We start from the raw sequence: 19,105 nt of genomic DNA on the forward strand, positions 1-19,105 counted from the left end.
GAATTTAATCATCATAATTGTTGATATGGCAGTATGTTCTTAATAGCTCTTTTCATACTCATATAAATTAATTGAAACAAATATATATATATATATATATATATATATATGTAAACAATATTATATTATGATAGTATAATGGTATTCCCAGAATAGGTGTATACAATTTGTATCTTTATGTAAAAATTAATGTATGTATTTAAGTCAAATAAAGCAAATTTTCAAATTAAAAAAAAAAAAATTAATTATCATAATTGTTGATCTAATTTTGTGCCTTCAATATTAAAATTAATTTCTGAAGCATAATTTTCTCAGTTGGTTTTCTTCTTCTCAGTTTCCGATGAAAATTTTCTTTTCCCTGACACTAGGATTGCATAAATAAAATAATGTTTATTTTATTCGGATTTTCAGAAAATATTAGAGGCCTAAGGAAAAATTTGGATAGACACGTCTTAGTGGATTTATACCCTTAACGTCTCTTATACTTAATGTAACTAGTCATGTATGGCATCGTGCCTTAAGGCAAATTGCTGGAACTTCCCGTCCCCGTAACGAAATGTTCGAGGAATACTGAATGTTTTCAAATATATCAATATAAATTCTGTAACATTGTCTAATATTTATTTATAAGAATTATATAAACTGAATTGCAAAGTTGAAATTATTTGTCTAAAGTATATTAGAACTTTAGTCAGAATTAAAATTAAAATCAGAATTATTTTCTATATACAAAAAAAATTGAAACAATTTTTTTTCCAAAAGCAATTATTTTGTTAAAACAAGAAAAAAGTTCTTTAAATCATTCAAATCGGATGCTTAGTTCACTCAAAAACTGCCATTTTTTGCACATTTAGCTCTCTATCTTCGAAATGGCGGGACCTGTCTTTGCCAAAAACTAATCATCTTTTCTTCCAATCATTACAAATTAAATGCTTTTTAGATCATTCAAATCCGATATTCCGTTCTCTCAAAAACTCGATTTGTATTTTCTCCACTTTTTGCTCTTTATCTCCGTAACGGATGGACCTGCCTTTGCCAAAAACTAATCAGCGCATCTCCCTATCAATAGGAATCGAATGTTTTTTGAATCATTCAAATCGGTTGAAACGTACGCCTGAAAACGTGGATAAAAAATTGTATCCATGCATGCAAACATACATACACACACATCTATTTTTTCCGAGGTATGCCAAAATGTTCAGAAACCTCTGAAACGTAAAGATATGCAAAAAAATTTATTTTCAATTTTCGGCCGGTTATTATAACTACCCTACGGGAAGTTAATTAGTGGTGTATAGCATCGTGGTTCGAGGCAAATTGCTGGAACTTCCCGTATCGAATTAGAATATTAATAATATAAAAATATGAATTGCGAGAGATGTGCTAATTGATCTGTGATCTATGTAAAGAGAAAGAGCAAATAATCATCCAAAAGATAAGTCTAAAATCAGTGCAAGAATAATATATATTCTAGATCCTCCGCCCACGAAGTGATGCCTAACGGCGGTTTCTGTGGGTACCGGAGGCAAAAGTTGAGCGGAGATTTTAGTCGGTATTATAACCGAGGCAGTATTGAGTCCGACATACTCTAACAAAAGACCTAGTCTGGGATGCATAAAGGCATTTTCTTCGCTATACAAAAAAAAACACACACATACATCCATTTTTTAAGGTATGCCAAAAATGTTCAGAAAACTTTAAAATGTGAAGAAATGTAAAAATTTTCAATTTCAATTTTTGGACGATCACAAAAACTTACCCGGTCGTTTTGCTTTTTCTTTATATTATATTCAGATTTATAAACGATTTTTTTAAACATAATTCATATTATATATTATTTATATAATTTATTATCAGAGTTTATAATAAATCCAATTTTTTTTTTCAGTTCCATCGGTGTCTATCGACATCAGTTTTTATGTGGATAATAAAAACAGGGCCGATCGAAAATGCGGTGAGTGGATTTTGTCATAATATTAAATGTGTGTGCACTATTAAATTTTAATATTTCCATTTAAATATTATTATTTTATGCGTTATTATATGACACATAAACGTCGTAAATACGTGGCAGTAAAATGCAGATTTTAGTGCGAGGTTTATCATAATCGGAAGAGAGGAGATAGAGGGAGAGCTGGGGGAAAATGTACTAGGGTATATTGACTCACTAGTTTTATATTATTCTTATATATAAATATGGAGCTCTCGATCAAATGATCCGCTAAAGCTCGAAAACGGCTAAACCGATTCGGCCAGTCTTAGTCTTGAAAAATTCGTGCTAATCAGTAGGTTGTCGGAAAGGTGAGATATTATTTCAAAATCGCGTAGAAACTTTACATTTTTAATTTGAAAATTTTTGTAGAAGCGTAGTTAAAATGAAACAATGGACGGTGGATGATACGTCAAATGTCAAACGTTTTCGACAGACGATATTCAATTACATTTAATAGGATGTTTTACGTGAATATTATTCAATTATGATTAAATTGTAGTAAGTAGTTTTGTTTGTAGTTTTATTTATACCCAAAAACGTTATTAAACGGGCCGCAAGCGTTACTAGAAACCCAAAATATCAACTTTTTTGAAATGTTAATATGAAAATGCACTTTTTGGCGTTTTAGCACTCTTTTTTAGCAAATCATATTTTTCTCAAACACGGTGCTCTGAAATTTCATCTCATTATTGTATAATTATATATTCAATTGTATTTAAAAAAACATTTTCTAGATTATATGATTTTTTATTTATGTTAATTACATTCAAAACCTACATTTGGTATCGATCAAAGGGACAATTTTTATTGAATAACATTTTCCCAGTTATAATTTCCCAGAATTCATCGAAGAATAGATAGTAATTTATGAAGGTCCTCGGTTAAAAAAATCCACCACCGATGTATCAGAAACCAGTAAAGTTAAGCATCTTTGGACAACAATATTTGAAAGTAGGGGGAAAAAGATGTATAACCAGCTATAACCTTGATTCTCATGACTTTGCTATCGAGAGATAAACAGTAATCTTTGAAAATCCATAATAAAAGTATTTTCTTCCGTTGGTAGTTTTTTAGCATTAGTTAAAAGTGTAATTATTTTGTAAAATATCTTTAAAATTAAAATAAGACTTAAAAGACTTGCCACCTGGAGTAAAAAGCCCTATATTACAAATTGTTGAAAGACATCAAAAAAGCACATTTCTACAATTTTGAAGTAGCTGGCGGTTATACTGAACGTAGATAGATAATTATAAGTTTGAAATGTGTTATTTGTTGTGATATAATTGTTATGGTTTTCACAATATAATTTATATTTGGTCAAAGTCAAATTAGACGTTTGTGCCTCGCCCTGCTCTAGATATATACTTTTTATTAAATTTACTTTAATTCATCGAATGTTTCTTGAAACTTTTCAAAAAGCAGGTCAAAGAAGAAATACTTAATTCATTTTCTATATCTCCTCGCAGAAATTTGAAAATTTTGTATAAGCTCAGTAGTTCTATTTACAATTATACACAAAATCCAGAAGTCAAAAAGAATCTGAAAAACTTGAAACGTAATCAATAAGTCGGAAAGACCAAAAATGACTTGGATTGGATTATACCATGTTTTCAAAGGAAAGTGTATAAAACTTCCAGACAAAATATAGACAAACTAATGGGGTTTATTTGTTTTTATAATACCTCCTTGTATATGTAATAGCATTCAAACAACACATCCTTATACACTTAAATAATTAATATTTTTGATTCTCTAGAAATTGTTTAGAATATATCTTACTTAGCAAAACAACGTTTGCTGGGTCAACTAGTATATATATATAAATATATATATATATATATATATATATATATCATTTCAGATAATATTCCTCAAATTTTTACCAAAGTTAATGCACTCGTCGTGTTAATGCTAATACAGAAAGTTATTTACAACTTCGGAGGACGAACGATATCTCCTTAGAGAATATTTACATATTTCTTGTCCATATCTGTTTTAGGTAGGTTCCTTGTATATTTACATTTCGATTTTTATTTTCGACAGCTGAACACATTCAATAATTGATAAAGGACGAGTTTTATCAATTTTTTGTCGTTCAGAATTTTTATGATAGCACCATACAGGAATTCCACTGGTAAAAATAGAAGAGAATTTGAAGACGAAATTTTTGGAGATAACACTTTGCAAATTTATAAAAAATTATAAATAATACATTCAATGAATTTGGAGACTCAAACTCAATTTAACACAGCTATCTAGTTTTTTAAAATAACGTTTACAATTTTATATTTTAGTGTATCTTTTATTACTAGGTTGTCAAATATCTCCCTTCCGCTTTTTTGCTATTGGTTTATAATACAAAAAGGCGGAAGGGAGATATTTGACAACCTAATATATCGATTAATCAAACCGACTTAACATCGATTTTATTTATTATTGTTGTTGCAATAATGATTGATGGTTTTGTACTGACAAAGATCATTAAAGATGAGAGATTTCGATACAATGATGAAACAAAAGACTAATAGATTTAACAAAGGTGTTTTCTAATTCAATTTAAATATTTTGAAATGGTAATTGATATTGGGAGATCTAAGGTCACGTGTTTTTTTAATTTATTTATATTTATATATTTTTCACCAAAACTGTTCGTGATTTTTTTTTGTGTATATAGTTCACCAAATTGTCCAGATTCTAAGTTCTAAACATCATATTTTTATTTTTTTTTGTATTTTTTGTATTTTTGACTAGAAACTTTAGGACATAAATCAAATATTCCAAAAATACTTGGAAAATATTCTAGAGTATTGAACCTAAATTTTTTGATCTGATGTTTTTGGTCTTTTCGAACTTTTCGAAACTCAATTTATTTGACCATACGTGGATTACAATTTTTGTATTTTAGATTAGTGTCTAACAGATTAACAATTTTTGTACTCATCCTTTTGGGCTCCAAATTTCAGGACTTCAAATTTCAGGACTTCAAATTTTGGGTATTTGCTATCTAGGACTCCAAATTGCCGGATTCCAATTTCTTTAAATTCATTTTTTCAATTTTTTTCTAAAAACCTTTGTACTTCACAATTTGTTGACTTCATCTCGCAAAAATTCAAACTTTTGGGCTTTGTTTTTAGAAAATCTAAATTTTTGAATATATCTTTAGAAATTTCAAATTTTTGGATACATCTTTGCAAAATTTGAATTTTTGTACTTCCAAATGTTCGGACTTCATCTTTATAAAATCAAAACTTTTGGACCTTACATATGCAAAATCCAATTAGAGGTCTTCATCATACCAAATACAAAATCTTTTAATTGCGGTTTTTTAGAATCTATATCTTTGTACCTGGCATTGCAAAATGTAAAATTTCAAACTTGGCCTTTGAAAAATCTGAGTTTTTCGATTTCATCTTACTAAATGTTAAGACTCCAACTTACAAAAATATAAATTTTTACTTTATTTCTCAACTTATCATGAAATGTTTTTTTTACGAAATTTAAAAAAAAAAACTGCCAACTTCAAGAATCTAACAAGAAATTGGATTAGTTGTTAATAAATTAGCAAAACTTCGGATAAGGTTTTAAATACAATAATAATTATTATATTTTACTTATTTCTAGATCTTCTTACAAATCTATATCATCCAATAAATAATTTTCAATTCCTCCCATTCCCTTACCAGCGAGCGTTTCCATTTAGACGTCGAAATCTAATTTTCGCCTTTTCCATGTCATCTTTATTAGATTTAGCCGATGTACTTTCGGACTTTATAATATTTTAGCATCAATCTTACTCCTATTATTATACATGAGAATTCGGCAAAAAAGTAAAAAGAAAAAAGAAAGAATAAAGAATCGAGAATGAAAAGTGTAAAAGTGTAAAAGTGGAAAGAGAAAAGCAGCTTTTTTGTTGCTACATTGTGTTTGTGAGAGAAAAACTTGACGCCTGTGAGATGATGTATTATGGGAAACTTGGGTGTTTGAAATTTGGATTTATTTTAAGAAAATTGTTGAAAGTTGTAGTATGCCTTAAGGCAAGTTGCAACTTAATTGAAAATTAGCTTTATTTACATACAATTTGCAACTGTTCATTTCAAGTTGGATTTTCTGGCAAGATCATCAAGCTTCTACATAGAAAATTTTATAATTAACTTCCCGTAGGGCAAGTTTACGTTTCAGAGGTTTCTGAATATTTTGGCATACCTTAGAAAAAATGGATGTATGTGTGTGTGTGTGTGTATGTATCTATGTATGTATGTATGTATGTATGTATGTACGTGTGTGTATGTATGTGCGGATACAAATTTTCGTCGACGATTTCGGGAACACGGATCAACCGATTTGAATAATTCACAAAACATTCGATTCGTATTGATAAGGAGACGTGCTGGTTAGTTTTTGGCGAAGGCAGGTCTAGTCGTTCCGAAGATACGGGGCAAAAAGTGCCGAAAACGGTAACTCAGTTTTTAAAAGAACGGAGGGTTCGATTTGAATAATTTCACTTGTATTGACAAGATGAAAAATCGATATAATTTTCATGAAGGTAGGTCTAGCGGTTTCGGAGATATGGAGGAAAAAGTAAAAAATGAGCCATTTGGCGGTCAAAAATGATCATTAGACATATGCACATCAAATTATCAGATATTTTATAGAGATTTTAACAATAAGTATACATTTTGTTAACATTCCTATGGGTTCCGTACCAATGCTTATGCGTTAGACAGCGACGCGGCGCTTACGCGCTTTATATTTTGTCCCTATGCAGTTAAAGCAGTACGATTGCTTTGAAAAAAAAGTTCAGATCTTCCACAATATGTCAAAATAAAGAAAAAAAAAAATTTTTTTTCAAAAAAAAAATTTAAAAAAAATTTTTTTAAAAAAAAAAAGTAATTTTTTGTCCAATTTATAGTTTCTCAAAAATCTTACTTTTTCGAAGTAATTTTTTTCTAAAAATGTCAATCGTTCTTAAAAAAATAATAATTTTTGGTACGGGAAGTTCCAGCAATTTGCCTTAAGGCACGATGCCTTAATTGCTTTAAGACAGAATTCCACTTACAGCTAGTTAATTATTTTTATAGGCGTTTAGTTATAATGGTTGTCCTCCCCTGGCAGTAGAGTCCGCCAAGTAGCCGGTAGCTAATAAAACAGGCCTATAATAATGTAATAAAAAAAGGCTGCTTTAGCTTATTGTAGCTGGTAGCGAAATACATCATGCATATACATGTATATATATATATATATATATATATAATATATATATATATATATATATATATATATATATAGTGTACATCCTCCTCGCCCTTTCAGATTATACCAAACCTCATAGACAAGGCGTCGGTCTTGTAAAATTTGTGACGATACATTCAATCAAAGAACCCTCTCACGTGACACGACGACCAATCACAATCGATCCGTATAGAAATGATCTCATCGAGAGCGAATGACGAACAGTTCGGGCGTAACGCAATTTCCGTTGCATTTTCACACATTTACTCCCTAGTCGCGCCTAAAAAAGTTTTACTTCAAAAATCATTTTCGGTAATATTAAGCCTAAGAATTAGGTTTTCGTTAAGGCGAAGTACAAATGTTTGGTCTATGAAAAAATGAAGTTTAAAAAACTTAATTTCGTAAAGATGAAGTCAAAATATCAAATAGTTTAAATTTTGGTTTTTCAAAAGGAAAAACTTAGATTTTTAGAAAATGAAGTCCAGAAATTTTGATTTGTATATGTGTGGAAATAATATTATTCTCCACGATTTTGAATGCATAAATCAATCGATTTGAGTTTTTGAAAAATTATTCGGTTCGTATTGAAGATGAGATGTGCTGATTAGTTTTTGGCAAAAGCAGGACCAACCGTTTGGGAGATCCGTAGCAAAAATGGCAAAAATAGCAATTATTAAAAAAACGGATCACCTGATTGGATTTTTCAAAAAATATTTTGTTTGTGTAGGAAGTGTGAAAAAATTATTAGTTTTTTGGGAAAAGCATTTTTTTCCAGTAAATAAATTATTTTAACTTTACTATTCAATTTATATAATTCTGACAAATATGAGATCCTTCATTCTAAATTCTCTTCATTAACTTTTGATTATTTACTTTTCATGTAAACATATATAAATGTTCTCGTCCAATTCATAAGCTCCTATATTTAGTCTATAAAATACGAATAATAAAATTTGCAGTATTTATAATAATAGATTTGAAAGCGTTAAAAATTCTTCGAATATTTCATATGGTACGGGAAGTTCCAGCAATTTGCCTTGAGGCACGACGACTAGTTTTACCACCTATCAGAACTATGTTTTTTATTTAGTATTTTATTTTTATTTTAGTATTTTATTTTGAGTGTGCAACTTAACGGTCAACCACTTTATTTGAAATCTATAACCTTAAGTGAAAATTTGATATCATACTGCTTGATATCGAGCTGGCCGTGGTAGAGATCGAACCTAGAATTAGTGTGTGTCAGCTCACTTTCTTAACCACTGTCTTACGGGTAACTCAACAAAGAAAAAAATTACAAAACTTGCGTCAGTCGCCATAATAACTTAGTCAAAACAGTCAAAAATGACAAAAAAAAACTTTATTCGTCGTTCTTATTGCAGATGTTTGATATCATACAGCTTGATATCGAGCTGGTCTTCAACTAGATAGTGCTAGCCCACGTTTTTAACCACTACTTTAGGGTAGTCAAAATGTAGGTAGACAAAAAATGTTAAGCACTACTTTAGGGTAGTCAAAACAGTCAAAAATGACAAAAAAGCTTTGTTCGTCGATCTTATTTCAGGTGTTTCATATCATACTGCTTGATTTCGAGCTGGCCGAAGTAAAGATCAAACCTGAAATTACTGTGTGTCAGCTCACTTTCTTAACCACTGTCTTACGGGTAACTCAACAAAGTAAAAAAATTACAAAACTTGCATCAGTCGCCAATAACTTAGTGGTTGCTTACGTACGAAGACGTCCATCAGTCACGTGATCAATTTTTTAAAAAAAATTGAAGTCCTTTTTTTCACTTGGTTATACATGATATTTAAAATCACTTTTTTATAATTTTTACCACAGTTTGTATTTTTAGTTTACACCTGCTGTCTTCTTATATTACTCACTATGATTGAATTTTCCTCCTCCCGATTTTTCCGCCGGCGCCCGCACTATGTTATTGTGCTGTTATTAATCTTTGGCTGGTACTGGTCTTATTAAACATCTTATAGTGAAAGAAATAAATAGCGTAGCATTTATTTTATATACTTACACGAAAGATGTATACAATATAAAAAGAAAAAGACGACGACGACGACTTGAGGAGGAAAAACATAAAGAGGCGACTCTCTCGATCTTACATATATAAGGTTTATTATTATTAAACAGATAAATTAAGGGATACATTCGTTGATATATATTTTTATTGTTATTATTTAAAATGCATCAGAACTATTGTTATCAAGCTTGGTTGACCCTTTTTATTTGAAGCGTTTTCTTATTTAGAAGACATCCTGATGAGAGTTGTATGACTTTTCGTCGATGTTTTCCTTAAGACGAATGTATGTATTTCTAAGACTTAAAAGCAATTTGGTAAAAGTCGATATGTACTAGCAATGATTATTTTTGCATTAGGATCAGCCGAGCCATTTTTCTAATTATCAAAAAACTGCACGAAGTTTTGTCCTCGATTTTGCCTAAAATCCTGAATTAGTTACCCTATGATTCTTTTAACAAATGTTTCCCTTCCCTGATGTATAGTAGATCTCCATTAATTGTAGATCCACCAACCACCAGCCTAAAGCATCAAAAGTGACCGCAGGAAACTTTTCTCTTTGATAGAGGAGAAGAAACACAGGATGTTTTTATTGCCGGCGGTTTTTTTTCTGCTTAAATGCTAAACTTAAACACTTTTTATACAAAATAGACTACCTACTGTCCGTGTTTATTTTTATTAGTTTTATTAGAACAACAGATGGCTGCGATTACTGAAATCATAATAGTAATAATGGAACACCCAAGAAGAAGAAGAAAGTCCATGGTAATTTTGGTGACAGAAGAAAAATTATTAAAAATTATTTAAAAACTAGTTGGTATTGGTATATTTGAGGAAAGTTACATAAACTTCCCGATATGTGTAAATAATCGACTTAATCAATAAAATATAAATTAATATATGAGTGATTAAAAGTATTCCGGTGGATTTATTACACATAATTGCAAACGAACGAACACGTTATCTCGGAGTATTTTCTAAAAGCAAATTTTCACAAATCAATAATTTTTATAATTGAACCAGTTTTCGTAGGACTTTAATGGTTTAGTATGTTGATTAAGATCAAGTACTCTATCGTTATACCAAGTAAATCGTCTAATTTTAATTTTAACAAACGCCAAACAAACTACTCATTTTCTCAAACTTTGATGAATTTTTAAAATTAAACTACTTGTTGTAAGGCTGTAATATTTCAGTAAGTTCTATAATACAATGATATATATATCGTCGAAAAAAGTTCCATGAAAATCGGCTTAAATTTTACTTTGTGTCCCGGGTTTTTCTAAATGCAACATTTGTCTCGGATTTAGATCTTTTGTCTCGATTTTTCGAAAATTTGTAGGCAATTTTACCAGGTCATAACAAATTTAAACAAATATTTAAAAGAGTTAAACGAGGAATCTCTTACTCGAATTTGAAAAAATGGCCATACGATCTTAAATAAAATGTCAAAAAATAAAAAAATAGAGAGATCTCATAGGAGATAATCTCTTTAAATGCATTTACACTCAGCATATTGTCTTAAAAAATTATATTATATAAAAAAAACAGAATTAAATATCTTTTGGAAAAACGAACAAGTGCTATTTTTTTCAAATAATTATAAAGAAAGTGGAATAGAATTTTATAGAAGGCTCAAAAGCGAAAGTATAAGATCGAAAAATATGAGATATAATATAATATCGTAGATAAAAAAGTATTACAATCAAGAAATAGAGTTCTTACTAAAAGTTCGCAATAATGATTTAAAAAAAAAACTATTTTTAATTTCCCGTGGGGTAGTTATAGTAATGGGCCGAAAATCGAAAATGAATATTTTTGCATTTCTCGACGTTTTGAAGGTTTTTGAACATTTTGGCATACCTCAGGAAAAATGGATGTATGTATGGATACAATTTTTCGCCCACGTTTTCGGGCGCACGGATCAACCGATTTGAATGGTTTAAAAAACATTAGATTCATATTAATTGGGAGATGTGCTGATTAGTTTTTGGCAAAGGCATGTACAACCGTTACGGAGATACGGAGCAAAGAGTGCAAAAAATGCACATGATTTAAAAAACATTCAATTTGTAATGATTGTAAGAAGAGGTGATTAGTTTTTGGCAAAGACAGGTCCCGCCATTTCGAAGATACAGAGCTAAATATGCAAAAAATAGCAGTTTTTGAGTGAACTAAGCGTCCGATTTGAATGATCTAAAAAACTTTCTGCTTGTATTGACAAAACAAGTGCTTTTGAGGATAAAAAATTAATACGTCTTTTTTTATTAAAATTAAAAATTTGGATTAAAAATCCAAAAAATGACCCAGGCTAAGCACAGTCTAAGCGCCACTCTGGTACAAATGTTCATCCAAGTGCGTTTAGACTATTTATATATTGGAGCACTTTTCAAATTTTGTGAAAACTATTGAAAAATGTGAAAATGCAGCCAAGCTAAGCACAGTATAAGTGAAAATGTCGCACAGAATTATTTGCAAATGCGTTTAGACTGTGACTATACAGGTGCACTTTTTCAATTTTGTGTAAATTTGGCAACTATTTTTTTGAAATTGAATTCGAATTGAAATGACGATTGTTAATAGAAGATAGGAGATAAATTGATTTATGATTTATGATTTACATTTGATTTGCTCAGATATAACAAGATAGCAAAAATAATTTAAGTTCAAGTATTTGTAATAATATATTTGGAAACGTTTAAAATTTCTCGGATATTTCATTACGGTCCGGGAAGTACCAGCAATTTGCCTTAAGGCACGATGCCATACACCACTAGTTAAGAGATTTTTCAACCGAATCAATTTTTCCCATGGTATATCGAATCCAAGTAATTTTCCACGTACTCCTTATGAATTAATGTGTACTCTCGAGTATTTTATGAATTTTCACCTTTTTTATTACCTCGCCGGATTTCTTGCTAAGTGACTGTCGTCTCTAGCTTTCGGTGCCTGTCAAGGGCTCCGACCTTTTCCTCCTGAGGACCTTCGATAATAAATCAACGAAAGGTGTAAAGGTGTAATTAAAGATTATTAAATATTCAACGCGGATCTGAAACGCGAGATAAGACAAATGCTGAAATAGTCAGAGAACAAGGAGAAAATTTGTTCGAGTTGTAGGGGTGTCCTACAAATAAATGACAAAACTCAAAGCTTAACTTCTTGTTAACATCCCTTAGAGTAAATTTTAGTATTAGTCCAAAAAATAATTGTTTTTGATACTACTTCTGAATATTTTATTATACCCTACAATAAATAGATCTGTTTATTAACTTCCCGTAGGGTAAGTTATAGTAATCGCAAAAAAATCGGAAATGAAAATTTTTATATATCTTTACGTTTCAAAGGTTTCTGAACATTTTGACAAACATTAGAAAAAATGGATGTATGTGTGTGTGTGTGTGCGTGTGGATGTGTGTGTGCGTGTGGATGTGTGTGTGCGTGTGGATGCGTGTGTGCGTGTGGATGTGTGTGTGCGTGTGGATGTGGGTCTGTGTTTGCAAAATCTTCGAAAGAGTTGCCAAAGCTAAAATCTACCTATTTATATTCTAATGTAGAGTTCTGAAAAATATTCAATAGCATAATAATGTATTCTCATTTAAAGTGTTGCCAGACTGCAATCTACATATGTATTTTTTATGCAGTACCGTAAAATATTCAAAAGTGTTGCCAGAATTATAATCTATATATGTATTCTTACGTTCTTCTGAAAAATTCTCAAAAAAGCTGCCAAATAATTATCTACATTTAAATTCGAAAAATGCTTATAAGAGTTGCCAGATTATAATCTACATTTATATTCTAATGTAGATTTCTAAAAAAACTCAAGTGTGTCGCCAGAATTATAATCAACATTCTACATATATATTCTAATGTAGAGTTAATGTATGTGCGGATACAATCTTTAGTCGACGATTTCAAAAACACGGTTCAACCGATTTGAATAATTCAAAAAACATTCGATTTACATTGATAAGGAGACGTGCTGATTAGTTTTTCGCAAAGGCAGGTCCAGCCGTTTTGGAGATACGGGCCAAAAATTGCCCAAAATGGCAATACAGTTTTTGAGAGAACGGAGCGTCCGATTTGAATGATTCAAAATACATTTTATTTGTATTGATGAAATAAAAATTTCATGGCATTTTTTCTGAAGACAGGTGCAGCGGTTTTGGTAAAAAAATCAATTTATGGACCGATTCTGCCACATAGCAGAAAAATGTAATGGCAAGGCTATGTTATGAAGAACTTTCTATATAAAATCGTTCTAAATATTAATAAAAGCCATGTGGTTGCTGTATTTCTCAGGTTGTTAGATAGAAAACCTAACCTAGAAACCGCACAAATGCCATAAAAACGATTTTAGATAACATGGTCTTTCTGACCCAGCTTCATAACATACGAGTGACGTTGCAGTTTATATGTAAAACGCCCGAATGCGCAGTAAATACATGACATTTTGACAGTATTCAGTATGATTCAGTAGTATAATGTAAGCAAGTTGAAGCGTAACATGGCCTTGCCATAACATTTTTCTGTTAATGGTAAAAGTAATCATTGAAAATTGCAATACAAACAGAATTATTAGTAGACATGTAGTTGGGTGGACAAGTAGACAGGTAGATATAAAAGACAAGTAGATAAGTACACTATTAGTATTTAAATGGATTATTGACATATATAAGGAAGTTAATGCAAGTTGCCTTAGAGATTTTCCCCCAGCTTTATGTCTATTATGAACAAGTAGCAAAACTCTCAAGAACAAGAAGTTTCAACGATATAAATTACAGCAACTTGTAATTATTCTTCTGTGCAAGACGAGAGAAATACATTCCGAAGTTTACAAAGATAATTATTCGAAAAATAAACATCAAAAAAGGGAAAATAAAACGGAAATACGGCGTGTGTCCTATGAACCTCGCCAAACTTTAATGAAAACTGATCAATACTTGATAACATTATTTTATAAACTAGTGGTGTATGGCATCGTGCCTTCAGGCAAATTGCCGGAACTTCCCGTACCGTAATGAAATATTCGAGAAATTTTAAACGTTTTCAAATATATTACTACAAATACTGTAACTTTCAATATTTTTGCTATCTCGTTATATCTGAGCAAATCAAATGTAAATCATAAATCAATTTATTATCTCCAGGACATTAACAATCGTCATTTCATTTCGAATTCAATTTCAAAAACATAGTTGCCCAATTTACACAAAATTGAAAAAGTGCTCCTACATAGTCACAGTCTAAACGCATTTGCAAATAATTCTGTGCCACATTTTCACTTATACTGTTCTTAGTTTTGCGGAATTTTCACATTTTTCAATAGTTTTCACAAAATTGGAAAAGTGCTCCATTACACATAAACAGTCTAAACGCACTTGGGTAAACAATTGTACCAGAGTGGCGTTAAGACTGTGCTTAGCCTGAGTAATTTTTTTAATTTTTGATCCCAAATCACAAAAATATTTCATGGAAAATAAAAAAAGATGTAATAATTTTTTACCCTCAAAGCAATTGTTTTGTCAATACAAGCAGAAAGTTTTTTAGATCATTCAAATCGGGCGCCAAAAACTGCCATTTTTTGTACATTTAGCTCTGTATCTCCGAAACCGCTAGACCTGCCTTTGCCAAAAACTAATCACCTCTTCTACCCGTCATTACAAATTGAATGTTTTTTAGATCATTCAAATCCGATACTCCGTTCCCTCAAAAACTCGATTTGTATTTTTTGCAGTCTTTGCTCCGTATCTCCATAACGACTGGACCAGCCTTTGCCAAAAACTAATCAGCACATCTCCCTATCAATAGGAATCGAATGGTAAATGAATCATTCAAATCGGTTGATCCTTGCGCCCGAAAACGCGGAGGAAAAAATGCGGACATATAAAACACACATGCACACGCATCCATTTAGTTTCTGAGGTATGCCAGTAAAATGTTCAGAAACCATCAAAACGTCGAGAAATGTAAAAAATTTTATTTTCGATTTTCGGCCCATTACTATGACTACCTTACGGGAAGTTAATAAGCAATATTTTTTTTTTTAATTTCAATAAGTATTACAACTGTTAAATTATTAACATCAAGTAATATTGATAAATAATAACATAAATTTAAATAAATAAAAGTCAAAAGGATAAAATTTACATGAAAATAATATCCATAATATGATTTGATATAAAATATAAACAAATAATAGGTTGTCAAATATCTCCCTTCCGCCTTTTTGTATTATAAACCAAGAGCAAAAAAGCGGAAGGGAGATATTTGACAACCTAATAATAATAAAAATAAAATTAATAAATAATATAAATAAAATTTCTGAATAATAAAATAATACTAGAAAAATAATAAAATATAACAAAATAATAATAATAGAAATAGTAAGATAATAATAATAATAATAATAATAATAATAATAATAATTTTACAAATTTATTAGATCATTGGGAATTTTTCGTTTTAGCCTTGTTGGGCGCGCTTCTGAGAATACTTTGTGTGCCAAGTAATTTGGGTGTTCGTCTATTCTTCTTTTAATAAACAATATAAAATTTTATTGGATTATCCACCATTCCACTAATACCTATTACATTACAGCTTTATTCATCACCATATATTATTTACAACGTTAAAACAAAAAAGATCAACAGCAACAAAGTTCACAACACAAAAGTATTATATAATATAATTACCGATGAATATGGCGTGTAATACGTTTTGTTCCCCGACTGCAGAGCAGCAGAATGTTAAACTCATTTTTTCATCGCACTTTTTCCTCGCTATTTTGTATTTGTCTTTTGTCTTTTATTCAGTTTTTAACTAGTTTTCCTCATCCCTTCGTTGCCCTTCGTTGCCCTTTGTAATGTATTCATGGCGCGGAAAACACACCACACGCCGAGTGACAAAAGGGATGCAGGAAGATAGAGGATAGAGGAGGCGAGTGGAAAGGGTTTGTATAGGGTAGAGCGGGGCATAAAGGTCCACTTTGATTTTTAGTACCTGGTACTGGGACTACATAACAACAAATAACACTTATCAAACTAATAAGTATCGTACTGTGTTCAGTAAAATTCTTGAGATAATTCATCATTAAAACAAAAAAAATTTGGCTGTTTTTCTAAAATTTGTCTTCTGTCAAAAGGCAAAGGTCAAATATTTAATTTTTAATTTTAAAAAGGTTTCCGGAATAATAGCTAAATTATTTTATCAATGCAATGCAGTTTAATAATTAGGTTATAGCAATAAAATTTAAATTTATATCGTTAAATCTAAATTTTTATTATCTCATACTACTCATATACTATCATAAATCAGACTTACAACTATTAGTATTACAATTATTCTAACTTTCATTACTTTGTATAATTTACTTACAATTAGATTCAAATTCAAATTTAAATTTAGTTTTAAACTTATCTTCAAATTTTGTTTACATTTAAATTTTAGTTTGAAAACAAGATTTATTCAGATTTTAGAATAAATTAGATTAGGTTCTAATTGTGGTTCTAATTAGATTCTATATTTGCAGTGTTATATTTGCGGTTCTAAATATGGTTCTATTTAGGTTCTATGTAGATTTCAAATTTAGTCCTATATTTGATTTTAAATTTACGTTTTAATTTTAATTTTTAAATTAGGTTTTAAATTTAGTTAAAAATTTAAATTTTATATTTGGTTTAGAACTTGGATTTGAATGAATATTTTAAATTTAGGTTTTGAATTTAGGTTTTAAATTATTCAACTACGATTTATTATTAAATTTTAAATTTAGATTTTGAATTTAGATTTTAAATTTAGATTTTTAACACATAGATTTAAATTTAGTTTAAAACTTAGTTTTCAACTTAGTTTAAAAGTCAGATTCAAATGTAGTTTAAAATTTAGATTCAAATTTAGTTTAAAACTTAGATTTAGATTTAGACTATAAATTTAAGTTTCAAATTTGGATTTTAAGTTTAGATTTCAAATTTCGATTTAAATTTAGTTTAAAACTTAAATTTTAAATCTAGTTTAAAATTTACAATAAAATTGAGATTTTAAATTTAGATTTTGAATTTAAATTTTAAATTTAGATTTTAAATCTAGATTTAGATATAGATTTGAATTTAGATTTTAAAGTTAGATTTTGAATTTGGATTTTAAATTTAGATATTGAATTTATCTATTCAATTTAGATTTTGAATTTAAATTTTAAATTTAGATTTTAAATCTAGATTTAGATATAGATATGAATTTAGATTTTAAAGTTAGATTTTGATGAATTTAGATTTTGAATCTGGATTTTAAGTTTAGATTCTAAATTTAGTTTAAAATTTAGATATGATTTTAGATTTAAGTATAGATTCAAATTTAGATTTTAAATTTAGATTTCAAATTTAGGTTTTGAATTTACGTATTAAATATAGGTTTCAAATTTAGCTTATAAATTCAGATTTAAAATTTAGTTAAAAACTCAAATCTTAAATTTATTTAAAAACTTAGATAATAAATTTTGTTATAAATTTAGATTTTAATTTTAGTTCAAAACCTGGATTTAATTTTAATTCAAAACTTAGATTTAAAACTTAGATTTATGTAGATTTCGGACTTAAATTTTAATTAAGTTTAAAACTTAGCCGAGTCGTTTCTTTGTGATTTGCAAAATACTGATATATTTTTTGTCCACGTTTTACCCAAAATTCAGAATCAATGTTAAAAATTCAAAAACTGTTCGAAAGATGTTTTTGGGAATAGTACCGACTAGTTTTAGACAAAGATAGGCCGAGCCGGTTTTTTTTTTTTGTAATTACCCATTGGAAACATTCTTTTCCGCAATTTTTTTAATGTTGATAGATATAATGGTGGAAATGAATATAGGAAAATATTTCGACCTCACAAACAAGTCGTTTAAATTTAAAAAATCATCAAAATTTGGAAAAATTAGATAGTCAAAATTTGCGCTAAATTTGCTCTTACGATGGAATATGTAAAAAAATTGTATTTTATAAATGTAGAAGCCATCGGAATAAATTTGATACGAAGTCAATTAGAAATGGCTTTGGAATTAGCAAAGAAGTAAATAAATGAATGTAAAAAAATGTTACTATTAATTTGAATGACTAATTCATATCAAGGACTACGTACATGATAATCGTGCAGTTAAAAATTTTATCTAAATATTTAAATCTCAATCTCGGTCGAACAAGTCAATTATCACACATTTCTGGAAGTTCACGCAACTTGCCTCAAGGCAAAATGCCACTTTCAGCTAGTTCATCCATAATACTTCTCCCAAATCGATTTACCGATGAATTGAATGTCGACATCAGATAAAACCATACCAAGTGTTTGTCACTTTATCCAATGTGTAGTTTAAAAATTCTCTTCGGCCAGATAACAATCCGAGTAGTTGTCTTATATAGAATGTCCGCTGCTCGGATATAATATATTATTAAATCGAATGGACGTGTTAAAAGGAAAAATGATCCCGGACAGAACTACCAAGTTATCTTCGATCTTAGATATCGATATCGTTAAATCGAAACGATAATTAATGCTTTCAGGACATTACGCAAGATTAAAAGTTGGAATTGGAATCGATCAGCTGGGAGAAAATCAATCTGGGGGAATCAATCTCCATTTCCAATAGAAATCAAATGTTTAACTTCCCGAAGGAGCAGTTTATGTTTTCATCAAAAAATCCGATTCGCTAATTTTATGTTTTCTCGACGTTTCAAGCCACTCTGAATCGAATGAGACCAACATTTGGACCTAAAGTATTTTGGCGTGTGTGTGTGTGTGTGAACAGCTTTTTTACCGTAAATCGACGTTTTCTCAAAAACGGTTGGACCGATTTCAAAAATGTA

The sequence above is a fragment of the Ctenocephalides felis genome, unplaced genomic scaffold, assembly GCF_003426905.1.
Source record: "Ctenocephalides felis isolate EL2017-DRISC unplaced genomic scaffold, ASM342690v1 CF-g0.4_SCAFFOLD_00845, whole genome shotgun sequence".
NCBI lineage: Eukaryota > Metazoa > Arthropoda > Insecta > Siphonaptera > Pulicidae > Ctenocephalides > Ctenocephalides felis.